Raw genomic sequence first — 15,936 nt, forward strand, 5'->3', positions numbered from 1 at the left:
ACGTTCATATCTATTATTTATTTCCCATTAGATTTGATTTGATTCATAATATTCTTGACTTGACTCATAAATTGGTCTAAAGACTCTGATTCATTCATTTGTAAATTCTAAAAATTTCTCCTAAGAGATTGTAGTTTAACAACTTTCACCTTTGCAGTACCTTGATAGGTTATTTGCAAAATATTCCATCTTTTCTTGGATCAAGGTGCTGCTGCGACCCTGGGAAAAATGAATTTAATCATTGTTGATTAAATTAAAATTAAGACATTTGCATCTTTTTGCAATTTTTCTTGTAGCTAGTCTTTTTCTGGTTGAGTTACTGCTTGGTAGGATGCTTGATCTTGTGGTTCTACAAAACCATTTTCTACCAAATCCCAAACACCTTGTGACAAAAATAAAAATTTCATTTTGATTGCCCAAAATTCTTTGTTACTTGGGGCCGAGTGAGTCTAGTATTTATTGCCATTTTTTAAAGTGATCCATTATAGTTCATCCTGTAAAACATGAACAACAGTAATAGTAATGTTCTTTCAGCTACAACTCTTCAATCCTCTTAACTTTTGCAATGTTTAGCAATCTTCAAGCAACTATATCTCTCAAATTATCTTAAACTTCTTCAATTTAATGGTTGGCTCTGATACCATTGCTGAGCAGAGTAGAGACAAAAGAAAACACATAACACATAAAATAAACATGCAAAGCGACAACTTTTCCTTTTTTTTAATGATCAATTCATTAAAAGTGCCTCAATATATAGAGGTCTTTAGACAAATTTAGGAGGCTCGTAAAAATAGTTTTATTCCAATAATAATTCATGTAAAACAAAAATTATTTGTTCTAATTATGTCAATTGCCAAAAACAACTAATTTTTTAGATTAATTTATTTTTAGTTTGTGTTGGACTGCACGTATTTATTTTTATTATTCTCCTCATGCATACGATGGGAGAAATTAAAACTCGCTATTCTCTAACACCATCAAAGAGATAGAAAACTAGATGCCAAGTTTTGAAAGTGTTAGATCTGCCATGCAAAAATAAATCACTACATATAGGAAGTTGCAGGTGAACAAAGGTCATTGAAGGTGTATACAACATTGTTTGTTTGATGGATCACCCAAGTATTTTTTTATTAGTGAATAAATCTCTATTTGTGTTACAAAAACTACCAAAGAATTTTTGTAATGTTTCCCCAAAGTTAGGGAAGCTACCCAAGTTTAAAGAACAAAATATTACTTAGAAAGATAATGAAGTCAAACCTACTGTTAAGAAGTTTATGTATTCAAAAATATTTATTCTATGTTAATAGTCTATTTGCTATAACAAATCTCTTTATTTTTAAAATTCTTTAGTGCTAAGAATTGCACGAGTTCTGTGTGGTCCCCACCTTTATCACTTAGCATATTAGGGAGAGATCACTTTGACATTCTCCTTGAGAAGTATTATCGAACACCAAAGTCTCATCGAAATCGACTTTATCACTAAGACTGCTTCAAGTTATACTGAAAACCAGCTCTTCACCAAGACCACTCCAAAGTCTCCTTGATGTCATAGTTTCTTTGTGAGAAATGTGACTTTGGCTAATTGCTTGAATCATCTTACGAAATTCTAATGTTACATCGAAATCCCTTTTATGCTTTATGTCAGCAAGACTTCTTCAAGTCTGCTCAAACTAGCTACATCTCTAGGTGTGTGTAAAACACGAAGGGTAATCAACCGACTTTGGAGCTTTTTAATAACACAAAAGTTTATTACACTAAATTGATCACTACAGAAAACCGCAATGTAACCAAATGCTGGACTACATGAATTTTTCATATTACAAGATTTCATCTAGTAAGTTTGAGACATCCATCCTCAACATTCTCCCGCTTGACAAAAAACTTACAGGTATCTCCAGAACATCAAAGACTATTGAGAATCATGGGCACCAAGACCCATTGAGTTAACACACCATTTGAGCTTAGTTGTGTTCACAAGCTTTGTCAATGCATCTGCAACATTATTTTGGGTGTCTACCTTTTCTAGATTTACCTTTCCATCTTCCACCATGTCATGAACAAAGTGATACTACACATCAACATGTTTCGTCCTAGCATGGAAAGTAGGATTTTTCACCAAACAAATGGCACTCTAACTGTCACAATAGATATAAATTTGTCTTGCATTAAAACCAACATCAGAACACAAACGCTTAAAACAAATAGACTCTTAACATGCACAAGTTGCTGCCATATACTCTGCCTTAATAGTGGATAAAGCGACTACAACTTGTCGCTTTCTCATCCAACTGATTGCACCACTATTCATTGTGAATACATAACTATTTGTGGATCTTTTGTTGTCAATGTCTCCTGCCCAATTAGAATCCACATATCCCTGAATGCTGATAGTTCTATGTGATCCAACCAAGTTTCCATGGTAACACAAAGCATACTAAGAAGTACCTCTCAGATATCTAAACACTCTCTTCACAACATCCCAATGTGGCCTTCTTGGATTGACCAACTTTGACACTTAGATGAACATTTTTTAAAAAACCTTTACATTCTGACATCTATAAATTTTAAACCGTTAAGAATTTGAAGATCGCGTAAACTAGTGATTTGTAACATCTTGTTTGTAGATTCTAAATATTTTTTTTCAATTTTTTTTGAATAAAATTTTATTAATTTTTCCATATCCCTCAAAAAGTAGTTTTTTAGAGCAAACATCATTTTTTAAGAGTGATGTGCATCCTGAAACATATAACTTTTTTTCTATTATAACTTTTTTTCTATAGATGATAAAAAACTTAGTTCTTTTGAATTTTGTTTTGTTACATCAATACCCAGGGCATGCAGCTGGTTTGACAATGATATGTTGAATATTTTTCATTTTATTAAGTTTTGAAGTCCGACTAATTATACTTTAGAGATAGGTGTACGTTTGAACACATAAATTGTTCTATATATATCAAAATTTTATTTTATTTTATTTGTTAGAAAGAAGACATCAATACCTAGTGCATAGATATTTTTCAGAATTTTTTTGAACTAGTTTACTATTTTTTCCAATGCATTGAACAAAAAAGTTAATGTGCGGCGAAAAACCTACATTCATAAGAAATAAAATAAAAATATATTAATGAAATTAAATATATTAAAAATTATACTATTTGGAAAGCTTATAATAAGGACCAAATTCTTAAAAAAAAAAAACTTCTAAATGAATTCAGTTGACCCCCCAAAAGCTAATGTAAAATTGGTTTTTTATCAGCATTTGATAAATGCAAAGGAGACTCCATTGCAAGTATGATTTAGAAGTAGAAAGGCTCTATCCATGAAAGTTTGATCTAACTCTCTTCAATTAATTACTTCAAATGAGACCTCTTAAAGATTAAATCATTAGTTTTAAAAAAAAATGTCTGATTTCATAAAAAAATTAGGATGCACCAAAAAGTGAGAACCAACATTGTGAATTCACCCACTACAGTTGCATAAGGTACCTTAGCCATGTCCTACTTCTCATTAGAAGATTTTGGACAATCCTCAATAGAAAGTTTCAATTCCTACAACATTGGAACAACTAACTGCTTGCAATCCCACATATTAAAGCTCTTAAGGAAAATACTAATGTACTTACTTTGGTTGAGAAAAATATTTCTACTCTTTGTATCCCTTTTGATTTCCATCCCCATAATATACCTAGTTGCACCTATATCTTTCATTTCAAAATGCGCTAACAACTAAGATTTTAGATCAGAAAGCATACCCTTATCATTCCCAATGAATAACATGTCATCCACATACAGAGAAATGATAAGTAAATGACCATTTTCAATTTTGTAATACACATAATGATCCAATTTTGATCTTACAAATCCCAATGACAACACAAAGGTGTCAAACTTCTAGTACCATATTCTAGGTGACTACTTCAAACCATACAAATATTTATTCAACTTGCAAACCAAGGATTCTTTACCTTTTAGAACAAAGTGCTTAGGCTGGGACATATAAATCTCTTCCTCCAAATCTCCATGAATAAATTTTGTCTTCACATTGATCTGCTCGTCCTCAAAGTCATATGCTGTTGCAAGTGACAAACGAAATCTAATAGATGTTGATTTTGCTATAGGAGAACATATTTCTCCATAATCAATTCCCTCTACTTGGGAATATCCCTTCAAAACCAACCTAGCTTTGTACTTTTCCACACTACCACCCAAACCAATTTTCTTCTAAATATCCATTTGCAGCCAACTAGTTTTCTGATATCCAGCACAAAGTTGTGTCACACTTTTATAAAGGAAATGGCCAATGCTAATTCAACTTTTTAAATTGAATCAATAGAAACTAAAAATATGTTTTGAATTTGAAATGATGTAAACTAATAAAATGTATACTTTTGTGTATTTTATATTTGTAATTTTAAAAAAAATTAAAAAAATTATTTGAATATATTTTGTTATAAAGTAGACACTATAATTTAGTTGCTGATAAAATGTTGAAATTGGAGTTACATGATGCATCACACTTTATATAATAAATTTTACCTTTTTTTCTTCAATTTTTTTGTGTATATTGATAACTTTAAATTTTAGTGCAAAAATATATTTTAAACTATTTTTTTATGTATATATATTTTTCAATAAATTTGAAAAGTTGCGTGTACCAAAATATAACTTTTTCCATTTGGTGTCATTGTTTTCTTAATTATTTATCCAAATTAGAAAAGATTTATGTCATCTTGACATAGACTCTTTTCTCTAGTGCATTTATTTTTATCAAAATTTTCAAATAAATTTTAGCATTTTTCCTTTACAAGGTAACCAACCTTATATTTTAGTGCTAATGACCTACTTTCAATAAAAAAAATATATAAAATATAAAAAAATAATTAAAATATTAAAAGATATATATTTTGGAAAATTTACTTATAGATCTATATAAGAGTATTTTCTTCATTTCAAAAAAAATATTATTTATAAGAGTAGGAGTTGTTGAAACATCGAGTTTAAAAAAAAAACAATTTTCTTGGTAATTAGACCCAAAGTAGTATAAAATATACATTTCGTAGACAATTCCAACTAAAAAAGTTGTTGCCCAAATATAATATAGCTATAATGAATCTCCATAGACTATATGTTTGACTAAAACTAATTTTTAGTTAGAATTACCTAGATAACTTGTGGTGATAAGTTGGCCTCAAAATGTAACACAGTTTTGTGCTTTTACCCTTCTACCTTCAGGCAAGGGCACGAGATGCTAGATTTCATTCTTCTTTAATGATGTCATTTCTTCATTCATGGCGATCAACCAGGAATTTGAATCAAACATACTAATTGCCTCTTTCACAGTCCTAGGCTCATCGACATTAGTAATAAAAGAATAGGCACAAATTAAATCTAGCATCGAATGTGCAAATCTATCTAGTGAATAACCGTACCTATCAGGTTGCTTCCTCTCATGTGTAGACCTCTACAATGTTTGAGGTGGAGGTTCTTGTTCATCTTCTTGTTTCGAACTCTCAAAGCTGCTTGAGCTCTACTCACTTTCAGGTACACATGGCATTCGCAATTCCTCATTTTTTGGAGTTAGAAGAATTTTAACTGCTACTTCCTCCTTCGCATTTTGTTCTAGCTACAAATCTACCAAGGAAAGTTTCATCTCATGGAAGATCACACTTCTACTGTACAATACCTTCTTATTGACTGGATTCCAAATTTTATATCCTCTTACACCAATTCCATAGCCAACAAAGATACACTTAACAACTTTGTTTTTCAAATTGGATCTATTTATATCAGGCACATACATATATGGCTAACAACCAAAAATATGAATATTTCTCAGAGAGGGCTTTTTACTGGACCATGCTTCCATAGGCGTTTTTTCTACCAATGTTGAAGTGGGAGATCTATTTTGTAGATAACACGTCGTGGATACAACCTCGACCCAAAACTTCCACTCCAAGCCAATACCACTCAACATGCTTCTTGCCTATTTGATCAATGTTCTATTCAACCTTTTAGCAACTCCATTTTGTTGTGGAGTGTAAGGTGTAGTTTTATGCCTCTTGATTCCATAATCTTTGCAATATTGTTCAAACTCTACAAAATAGAACTCACCACTATTATCAGTCCTTAAGAACTTAATTATCCTACTAGTCTGATTTTCAAGCAAGTTTTTAAATTTCTTAAACCGACTAAACACTTCTGCTTTACTTTTCAGAAAATACAAAAATGCCCTTCTAGATTAATCATCTATGAAAGAAACATAATATTTAGATTTTGATAACTAAGGAACATTAACTGGACCAAATACATCAGAGTGAACATAATCTAGTAAACTAGAAGGTCTATGAGGACTAGAATAAAATGAAACATGGTGTTGCTTTCCATATATACAATGTTCATAAAATTCAAACTCAAAATTATAGTCATGAAGCCCCTCTACTAGGTTTTTGTTTTTCAGAGATTTTAAGCCCTTCTCTCCAGTGTGACCGAGCCTATTATGCCACAACATTGATTTCTATACAAGAATTTTTACCTCCAAAGAACTTGCAATGTTCTCCTTCTAGGTAGCCTTCTTTGTATTTCTAGAGGCACAGTTACATTGAACAGACTGTGCATCTAGCTTGAACAGAGTACCAACTTGTGCACCCTTAGCTAGCACTATGGAGCCTCTAATCATCTTACAACAACCACCCGAGAATGTAACTTGTACACTAGCATCATTCATCTTACTGACAAAAAGAAAATTTCGAGCCATACTTGGTATGTGCATAACGCCTCAATTCCCTTAATTCTTTCATCATTAAATGAAAATTTGGCTCTTCCTCGACCAACAATCTCAAGAGATGAATCACTTGCTAGATACACCTTTCCACCATCATATTCCTCATATCTAAAGAACCATTCTCTATGATATGTCATGTGGAATGACATACCTAAATAAATCAACCAAACATTATCAGTTGTCTGAGTTGCCAAGGTAACAATGAATGCATCAACATCACTCTGAGATGAATCAGTGTCATTCTTCTTCTTCTTCTTCTTCTTCTATCCTCCTTGCAATCCTTTTGGATATGACTAGACTACCCACAATTCTAGAACTTCACCTTGGACTTCTTTCTAGGAGACTTTGATATCTCCTTCGACTTGGATTTGGACTTCTTGTCCTTCTGCTTGCTTCTTTCCTTTGATTTGCCTTGAAAAACAAGAGCCTCCTTGTCCATCTCAAAATATTTCCTCTATTCCTCTTTTGATAGCAATCAACCAACCACATCTTCCATTTTGAAGGTGGTTGGTGTACTTCCAATAGCCATCACTGAATAATCCCACATGTCAAGAAAGGAACATAACATAAGCATACAACAATCCTTGTCATCAATCTTCACACCCACAAAATTTAACTATGCAACAATCATGTTGAAAGTATTTAGATGGTCTCACAAAAATGTACCTTTGTTCATCTTCAAGGAGTACAAATTTTTCCTCAAGAATAACTTATTTACCAAAGAGTTTCCCTGACAAATGTCATCGAGCTTCTTCCACAGAGTAGTTGTTGTCTTTTCCTCAAGCACATTCAAAAGTACAGAATCTGGAAGACATAGTGTAATTACCCCTTTGGCTTTCCTATCTATGAGAACCCAATCTTCTTGTTTCATGCCTTATGGTTTAACTCTAGACACTATAAATCAAAGGTCTCTGTCCACCAATAGGTCTTCCATCTTGAGTTTCCATAAATCATAATTACCACCATTGAATTTCTCAATGTCTTCTCTCCCTGATGTGCTTGCCATCTTCGATCTACAATTTCAAACAACAACTCTCTGCAAAACTCTCACTACAGTATTAACACAAAAAACACATCCAACCCACAAGGTTAACACAACAGGCTAGGCTCTGATACCACTTGTAGGGAAATAAGAGTGTGGAAACACCTTCTAGAATGTAAAATTATTAGAGGAGAAAAGAAAGAGTGACTTTTAAAATCCAAAATATAGTTATTAAGATGCACATAATAGAAAAAATAGAGTAAATAGAAAGATTTGAAATCACAAAAATAACACCAAAATTTCATGTGGGAAAACCCTTACAGGTGAAAAACCCACACACCAAAGCAGTAATCACTTGTTTTATAGTAAATGTTGTTTACATACAAAATACAGATCGATGCTTTCTAAGTACATTCTCAGTCTTTGTTCTAGAATCATTACTTATATTAGATCAAGTTTGATCTACATAGATTATAGTCACAATAATTCTACAAATTAGCATTCAGCAACCAATAGTCCCATCCAATCAGTCAACTTCCAACTAACTAGCTTTCATCTGCAACCATTTTTTCAAACGTTTATACCTCTCTCTAGAAAACAGTTCATTTCACATCCTCATGACTCTAATCGTCGGACACTTTAGACTGTTGAAAACACACTGAGTATTCTACATCGGCTCCCAATGAGTTCATAAAACTCCAACTCAGACCAACCATCAACATCCAACTCAACAAGTCAGCATGAGTTCTGCATGGTCGCCACCTTTTGCTCTTAGCATATTGGAGAGAGAGATTACTTCGACATTCTCCTTGAGAAGTCTTATTGAACATCGAAGTCTCATCGAAATCAACTTTATCACCAAGATTCTTTTAGGTTATACAAAAAACTAGCTCTTCACCAAGACCACTCCAAAGTCTTCTCGATGCCATAGTTTGTCGGTGAGAAATGTGACTTTGGCTAACTGCTTGAAGCATCTTACCGAACTCTAATGTTACATCAAAATCCCTTTTATGCTCGATGTTGCCAAGACTTCTTAAAGTCTGCTAGAACTCGCTGCATCTCTAGTTATGTGTAAAACATGAAGGGTAATCAACTAGCTTTGAGCTTGTTGATAAAATGAAAGTTTATCACAACAAACTAATCACTACAAAAAATGGCAACATAATCAAATTCTCGATTACATGACTTAGTCATATTATGTGATTTCAACCAATAAGTTTGAGGCATCTATCCTCAACAAAGTTTGATTAAAGTATAGATTTATGATACAAATTAATTTTGTATGTATTTATTAAATATTTTGGACATTTAATAATAAATTTTAATTATTAGCTTTTTAAAGAATACACCATATTCATTTACTCATTTTATATTATTATAAGGGGATGAATAATCATGCATCTAAATTAAGAGTTATCTTTTAACTAAATTATTGGGAACATAGGAATTGAGTCCATCATTTAAGGATTGAATTTGGTTCAATCGTATCTTTAGGAAAGTTGGTTCTTGGTGGATGGTATAAACAAGGAACATACCATGACCTTGCCAATTAAATTTGACAAATTGAACTACAATCGTTTAATATCTATTGATATGTTGAAAACATAACACTACCTTTTATCTATATCAATAAACATTTCCTTCAATAACATGATTTTTACATATTTATAGCTGGAAATTCTTAAAATATATAATTATCCAAATAAAGTTTTCTATGATTTGTAGATAATCACTCATTTAATAAAAAATATTTTTTTAATAAAATGGAAAAGAACTAGCATGTCAATAATTGTTCAATATTGATCAAGTCCTATTTATCTTTTAACGCAGTTAACTTAACTTATTTTAAAATAACTTTAATCTGCCATGGAAAATATTGATATTGTGATGTAAACCCAAAATGTTAAAACTGTTTGCTAATGAAAAGAATTTAGTGACCTGCAGGCTTATTTTTCTGGGGAGTTGATGCCGGTGGGAGACTAATAGATGGGCCAGAGGCCATTTTAAATCCGAATATATATTTTTAACGTGATTGGTGGTGACAGAGTGTGGGAATTGATTGTGAATACTATATTGAAGCATTATTGGTACTAATGTAATAACGCAACTCATTGAGCGCAGTCATCATGTCTGTTGTTGATGTTGATAACTCTGTTTCAAAACAATATATAAATAGTGGCTACGCAGCGCATGCGAAGAAACAGAACGTGCCTATAGGTATATCGTCAGACACACTTGCATGGAAAAATAAATGTATGCATTGATTGTAATGAGGGTTAGAATAAAAGGTAAACGGAACAGTATATCATTTTTTATTGGAATGTTGTAAAATATCCATAATGAATGCCACCAATATCGAAGGGAAGTGTGCAAATGAACCATCAATTCTGCTTGTGAAATGCCTTCCTCCACTTTGCTCTAACAACTACTTAGATTCTTCACCAGTGGTGCCAAACTGACAAACTACAGAAGATGCACGGGTAATTGATGCAGCTCTAGAATGTAAGATTGATGGGTGGAAATGAATGACAGCGTCGAGATAGATTTACAAGATTGACAACTTCTATAAGCTGTGCAAGAATGCCACCTAAACTTTGAGAGATTATGTATATTTATTTATTCATAGGCACCTGAGTGGAAAAGGACGTGGCTAATCTTTACACAAGATAACATTTCATATAGAGGAGAGGGACCAGTAGTCCTGAGCGCTAACTTTGTCAATGTGTAGCTGTTACATGGAATATCGTAAGATCTCCATTTTTTAAGAAATGTAAAATGGACACTTGTCTAGCTACAACTAAGGTTTTGAGGTGTGACTCATCATCCAACTCGTCAAAATAGCACGTCTAGTACGAAGTGTCCTAAAAACGGCTTTTTAAAGATTTGACCAAAACTTAATCTAAAAACGCCTAGTAATTGAACAAAAAAATATCATTTGTTGTTAGTAAAATTTCATATTTTTATTTAAAATATAACTTACATGCAACATAGATGGACCAAATACATATTAGTAACCATAAACCATAAATCTTTGTTATCTTTAATTTGTAAATCCAACATAAATGGATCAATACTTGAACACAAAAAATTATTTGCTGTTATAGAAAAAACCCATTATTATATAAAATACAACTTATATTCAACACAAATGGACCAATAATTGAACACTAAAACTTGTTGAAAATCCTTCTCATTTAATAGAAAAATACAAGGTATTTTTTGTGCTCACCTTTAATATTTGTGATAAGACAAATTATTAATATGAAACACTCTAGTGAATATACATTGCTACCACAATAGTTGTACACATAGGAGTACTATTTTTTCACTATGACAACAATACTCGTTTAGATAAGTATCTTATTTTATTAAATGAGCATCTTATTTTATAAATGACACACTTATAGTGGAAAGTTATGATATTTTATTTCAAACAATTTTTTTTTATTTTTCTTTTAATATAACATTTACAGGTTCTTATGCGTTCAAGTATAGGTCTATTTTGACCAACATTTTTTATTTATTTACATGTGGACTATTTATCTATAAAATATACTATACATTTGTGGTAAGATTGGATATTATAAGCACAACTGCTATAATGACTATTGGACCCTACTGGCCCCTCTCCCCTAGTGTCTAAAATCCACAAAAGACAACAGATTTGCATGAAATTTCCAGTAGCTAAATCTTCATGATCTGCATCCCCATTGTCGTGAAACCACAAAAAATCAAATGAGAAAACACTTTGATTTGCAGACTGGAGAGTTTTTTAAAAGTATCATTTTGTGTGGAGATTAGCCGCTAGTAGTGGAAAAGGATGGGCCCACCAGAACACTAACAATACTCAACTTACAATTGCAGAGATTTCTGACTCGAAAGAAGAAGAAGGTGACGACTATGATATGGAAGCAAAGACTGAAGATGACCTCCAAATGGCCGAATCAAGCAGACGAAAGAAAAAATCGGAACAGGGGAGATAAAACAGAGGGTTTGCTAAAAATAAACAGAGAGGGGAGGATGATAGTTGGACTGAGGAGGAGGAAGGGACTAAAAATGACACGGACACCAAAAGCGAGGAGGCTCAAACGCAGGTGAGCCTGAAATAGAAAAATAAGAATTCAAAAGGCAGGGAGGTGGAAGAAAGGTTGCCTCTCAGGTCTGATTTCAAGCAGAAGAGAATCGTGGAGGAGGACACAACAACGAAAGATGATCAAAACACTAAGGACAAAGAGGTTAGTCTGGAGGTCAATCTTAATACCATGGATGTCAAGAACTAGGAAGAGCATCAAGTGGACATAGGCCTTTGCATAAATAATGAGATAGAGAACTTCAAACAAGCGCTCAACTCAATTCAAAAGGAAATTGTCATGCCCAAACTTTTGGACAAAAACACAACAAATTTTTTTTTTTTTAAACACTTAATTACTTGTGACCTAGGCTTAATTAGATGTGACAACTTAACAAGTTGTTCCAAATGAAATCTTTAATTGATATTAAATTGGTTTTCTAAAGTCATCGATGAATTAAAATTTAACTAGAAGTCTTAGGTTTCAACTTAAACTCCTAAGCGATAAAAATAAGATTTTTCACTTATGCAACAATTACGATAACTCCTATTATCTAAATAGAATAAATTGATTATATAAGGACGATATCCTTTTTGATATTGAATAATTTTGCTCAAAATCCCCCCCTTCAATTTTGATTACATTTTATAATAATTAAATAGCCCAATTCTACTAAATTGACATTAATACAATTTCTTGGATTAATATCAAATATTTATTTAGGAAAAGGGATATCAATTTTCCCCAAATCATTGAGAATTATAATCTCTTCATTATAACTTAATTAATTCTTAAATCTATTAATTCAATCTTAACATGATTTCAATGTGTTATTATTAATTAACTAAGCGAATAAAATTAAAGTGCCAAACGTTATTATAATAATTAAATTATTTAATAAAAAGTTCCACTACAATACCCTCTCACTAAATCAATAATAATCATTTGATAACCTATATTAAATTACTCCATTTTAATTTATACCATCAAAATCTCCAAAATGTATTTAAAAAACTTAAATCAAGTTCTTATATATTACCCTCCAAACATTAAATATTAAATATTTAATAATCCATATTTAGTTTACCTCTTGGTATAATTTTAATCATTAACTTATATAAAATTCACATTACTAGACCTCTTTAATACATTTACTCAAAATGGGTATATTATTTCAAGCTCAGAGTATTGACATTAATCAGTAGAGCGAATGAAAATATAGCTTTTAAATTAGACTAATAAAGTTATCTCGAAAAAATATAATATCTGACTAATAAATTCATTTCACATAAAAGTCAAATTTAATCCCCTAAGATTATTAAATACCAATTATTAAATCTTACACCAATATTTTCCCTATGGTCTATCCATTTTACTTTTAATAGTTTCCAATACTAAAATTTACAAAAGAAATCTAACTTAAAACATCTACATATTCATATATGTTAATTAGCATATATATAAACTCATATTTAATGGCCCAAAACATAAGATTACATATAAAGCACGAATTACCCCTATTTCAAAGGAGAATTAACTTGCTAACCATTACCAAAAGGGATTCTCTCATTCCAAAATTTGAAATGGCATTCCCTCTCTTTATTATTTATTTTAATAATATTATCTTTTTACAACCCTGACTAGGGTTTGTTTTAATTTTCTTTTAAAATTATAACACTCACATTCTTCTTTCTTTTCTTTCTATTTTTCTTTAACCTAAACCAAAATTGGGTTAGGGTTTCTTTTTCTTTCATGTGTGTGTGTGTAGGTACAGGGAGGCGGAGGCAACGCCGAAGGCCATGGCCCAAGGCGCAGGAGGCTCCCACTGCCACTGCGGATACCCACAGTGGTGGCCGTGAGCCACTCACTATGGTTACCCATAGTGGTGGCCCCGTGCCGACCACTATGGTTACCCACAGTGGCAGTCCCACACTGTCCACTGTGGATAACCACAGTGGCTCAGCCGTGTCATCCATTATGGTTGTCCACAATGTCTTGGCCGTGCCGTCCACTGTGGTTAACCATAGTGGCTTGGCCGTGCCGTTCACTATGGTTTCCCACAGTGGCAACTCCGTGCCGTCCACTGTGATTAACCACAGTGGCTTGGTTAGGCCATAACACACAGTTTTCCCTTTTTTATATATATATATTTTTATTTCAGCTATATATATATATATCTGTGTGTGTATATATATATATATACACACAGATATATATCTATGTGTGTATATATATATATATTTGAATAAAATTCAGAAATAGAAATGTTCCTATATATATATACAGGATCATGCACCAATGTATATGTTCAGATTTAAATAATCTGAACTGTTTAACCAGAATATAAAATATTACAAATATAATTGTAGAGGTTTAAATAATCTATCTTTTTAATCAAAATATTAAGTATGAAAATTCTAATATAAATGTATATGAAATCCCCTTTTTTTCATCTTAGATGCAGCACATGTTTTATTTAATTTTCTATAATAGCATAGTTGGTAGATGCAAAATAGTATATTTTTAGATTAATTGATCTTACATGCAAATATATTTATTTAAATGTATTTATATTTCTAAATCTGCACTTTTACTTTCTGTTACACAAATGTAGAGATAAGTACAAATAACAGAAGTAAATTATTTAACAACTACATTATTTCTCCCACATTCATTTGATAAGTAAAAACAACCAGATACAAATTTTAGGAAGATTGAAATAAAATTACATTTAAAAGTATTTTTCTTTCTACATTTCCTTTCCAAAACTGTAGGCATAAATAATTTTTTTTAAAAAAATTTTTAAATTTTTTTTCAGATTAACATAAATAGCCAAAATGAAACTACTTAATTATATAACTATTTTTGTCTTTCATTTCCAATATATTCATTCTTTATTAACTAAACAAAATAGAAACAAATTTCTTCCATCTTTTCAAGCAATGACAAATACAATGAAATAAATCAAAAGCCTTTCTCTTCTCTTTATTCCTTTGAATAAACTAGTCAAGATAAATGCATTTATTACATCATGATTCCTTTTATACAAATAGGTAAATAAAAAAATCAAGCCTATCATTTCTACTAAATGAGGGCTTGCCAAATACATGCTCTTTTTGCAACTAAATATAATAAGAAATAGGATCATTCCAAGCTTTTTCCTTCAATCTTTTCCCGAGAAAAACCTAAAATAAAAGCTTGAGGTTGTGACCATGGAGGCTCACCTCCCAACCTAGGCTTACTAGAAGCCACCCCCAAGCTAGGAGAATCGAGGCTAGATGGGAAACACACATACAAACACATACATGCAGAAACTCATAACAACAAAGACACTCCCAACCCAAGGATTACACAATCTCACATATGTGACTTTTCAAATGGGGTGAAGGTGGACTATGTACCTTGAGGAGAATTCTACAAATAACGAACATAATGCCATAACAAGGCTGCAAATATAACACATCCACAAGTTCCAAACTTGTCCCTACAATTTCCTTATGACCTCCAAGGCATACAAACCAACAACTCCCCTTATGACCTCCATTCTATAAACATAATACTATGCAGCAAGGGTCACAAAATCCCTTGAGATTCACTCTCTTCCAAAGAGAGCCTCTCACTCAAAGGTTGTCAAACAACCCTTCACCCCAAGGCCACTATACCCTCCCAAGGGTGAGTTTGGCCATGAAAACTCCCAAAAAAAATAACATAAAAATTTAACCAAAATCACGTATGGAAGGACTCAACATCTTCCTACACATATATGAAAAAATAATAAGGAAAAAACAACAAAAGAGAACAAATCAACAACAATCTTTTCCATAACATCAACATACATGAGATAGGAGTTCAACCAACCTTAAATCTACCAAAAGGGTGAAAGAAGTTGTAGGAGAGCTGCCCAAATCCACAAATTTTTCTCCTTCAAAACTTAGCCAAAATATTCCCAAAAAACTTACAAAAATTCCTCTAAAATTATAAGTCTCCAAAATGGAGAGTGTGTGATCAAGCTTCTCCCTCCCAAACTATTCCCTATGAAGGCACTCCTCACTCTTTCCAAACCACTTGGGAAGGGTAAATGATGCTCATTGGTTGGTCTTCCCA

The sequence above is a fragment of the Cryptomeria japonica genome, chromosome 2 (assembly GCF_030272615.1).
Source record: "Cryptomeria japonica chromosome 2, Sugi_1.0, whole genome shotgun sequence".
NCBI lineage: Eukaryota > Viridiplantae > Streptophyta > Pinopsida > Cupressales > Cupressaceae > Cryptomeria > Cryptomeria japonica.